Raw genomic sequence first — 2390 nt, forward strand, 5'->3', positions numbered from 1 at the left:
TAGCGGTGCTCTAACAGCAGAGAGGGCACTGGGCAGGGAGAAGCCAGCTGCTTTCACTGGGCACAGAACCTGGGGCTGGCATGTTCCCCAGCTCAGCACGGTGCTCTGGCTTTGCCTGCTGAAGCTCTCACAGGTGCAGCAGCACCTGATGGTCCCAGGACAGGTTCTGGGTCACTCCAAGAGGGCAATGTACCCTCTTGGGTACAAGGATACTGCAATGTCCAGGGATGCTGCTGTTCCACAGAGCAGCAAAGGATTCAGTGCAACCAGCTTCAGAGACACCAGCAAGCAGGACCTGCCAGGCCAGTGGAGATATCAGGGATATAATTTTTCCCTACTATTCACAATTTTTAACCTGAGCGTGTCAGTGCTTGGAAGCCTCTGCATCCCTCAGTTTGTTCTGTGCTGGCTCAGATCTCTTCCCTAGGTAGGGAAGAGCTGCTGCCTGCCCAGCCTGCTTCACTGTGCAGCACTGGTGTCACCCAGAGAAGACAATGCTCTTCTCCCCAGCACAGGAGTTGTGGAGCACAGGCTCCTGGCCAGGGAGCAGGTTAGCAGCCCGCTTTGTGTCTGTTATGCAAAGCGCTGAAAGGGCTGAAGATGAACTAAGTGAGAGACTAAGTAAATAAAGGATTGACCTTCCACCCCAGGGGCCACAGGGCAGCTACAAACTAGTGCTAATGTGAAATAGAGAGCCAAACTTTGCAGGCTCTGGAGGAATTTGCGCTGGAAGCATCAAAGAAGGCAAAGGACTCATATATCACCCTGTTTGCATCAACACAGGGATGATGGCCCTGCCGCCCAGAGGACCAAGCTCTGGCCAATGGCTCTGGGAGAGATGCTGTATCTGTTCCACGGCTGAAGCAAGAAAGACCTACAGGAAAATCCTTGACTTGGAGGCCTGGGGCTGCTCATGGTTCCAGCGTGGCACTCAATGAGCAGTTCGGCACAGGCAAGTTTCTACATTTTCCATTGTGCCCTGCAGAGTCATGGTGGGGCTGCTGTGCCCTGCAGATGGATGGACCTGGGAGCTGGTGCTTTGATGGTAACCTGTGGGCACTGGGAGAAGGAACTGCTGGAAAAGCTTGGGCAGTGCAGTAGAGAGTTTTCAAATGACTCTATAAAAAGGGGGCACGTGTAAATATCTCAGGCTGGACAGCCAACATCCCCAGTTACTTCCGACCATACACAAATGGGAACATGGCTGACAGTCATACAATAGAGGCAACAGACCACAAGGGATGGCCCAGTCAATAAGAGGTGGCAGATGGACATGGCCACCGGAGGGAGGGAAAGACAAGTAGATGAAAGTGAAAGACGGAGATCAGTAGGGGAGAGCTAAGATCTGATGGGGAGATTTTGCTCTGAAAGAAGTTGGACTGAAGAATGTTTTCTGTGGTGGCTTTTCTTGGTCTTGTGTTGGCTAGGGAGAGAGGTGAGGCTTTACCCATTATTAATAGCTGGGGACATGTGGGCTGGCACAGAGGACTTCTAGCAAGCCCAGAAAACCCACAAATGTTGGGTAATGCAAGGCTGATAGCCAGGCACTAATTCAGTCACAGGATCATGCCAATGTACCCAAACTTCCCTAGGCCTGTTGCCTTATGAAGTACTGCAAATGATTTACACCCTGGTAGCAGCGAACCAATCTGTGTGCTACCTACAGCACAGCCAGACCCTCTGGGCTACTTAGGGCTCCACTTGCCTTTTCATTTGATCCCTGGGAATGGCTCTCCCTCCCTTGTAACCGATGCCACGGTGCTGCACTTGCCTTCCCCCCAATACGAAACAAAATCCCCAATCTCCCAAAGCACACTGTTAAGAACTTCTGCATCAAATTGAGCTGTTATTAATAGGAGGATTGTCTGGTGTCACAGCACAGGCATAAAATACATTAACATTATTGCATAATCTTATTTAGCAAACACTTGTGTCGCTTCGCCCTTGGTAATTGCATTTGGGAGATGCAATATTTATGAAAGGGGAGAAGGAAATGTCTTGACTCATCTCTACTGAGCAGTAAAAGTCCTGGGGAAAAAAAAAAAGAACCAAAACAAACAAAAACCCCAGCAAAACAACAACAAAGATGCTAGGGAGCCTGAGAAGGAGATGTCAGACTTGCTGCTTCCCTTGCAGTGAATTTGATGTTTGATGGGACTCTGTCTAAGCTTGAGCTTTGCCGTCGAGCCTCTCCTGGCACTGAGTGATGGTGGGGTATGGATCTGGCTTTTGCAAGGGCTTTTCTTCCTGCTCTAGGTCTGTGCCAGACCCCAGCGCTTTCCTGGCATCTGCAATCCCTGCTGCAAGCTCACTCGCTGCCTCGCGTTGCTCCCACGGGGCTCTCCTCTCCTCTCCTCTCCTCTCCTCTCCTCTCCTCTCCTCTCCTCTCC

This window comes from Merops nubicus, unplaced genomic scaffold, assembly GCF_000691845.1.
Source record: "Merops nubicus isolate BGI_N331 unplaced genomic scaffold, ASM69184v1 scaffold40255, whole genome shotgun sequence".
NCBI lineage: Eukaryota > Metazoa > Chordata > Aves > Coraciiformes > Meropidae > Merops > Merops nubicus.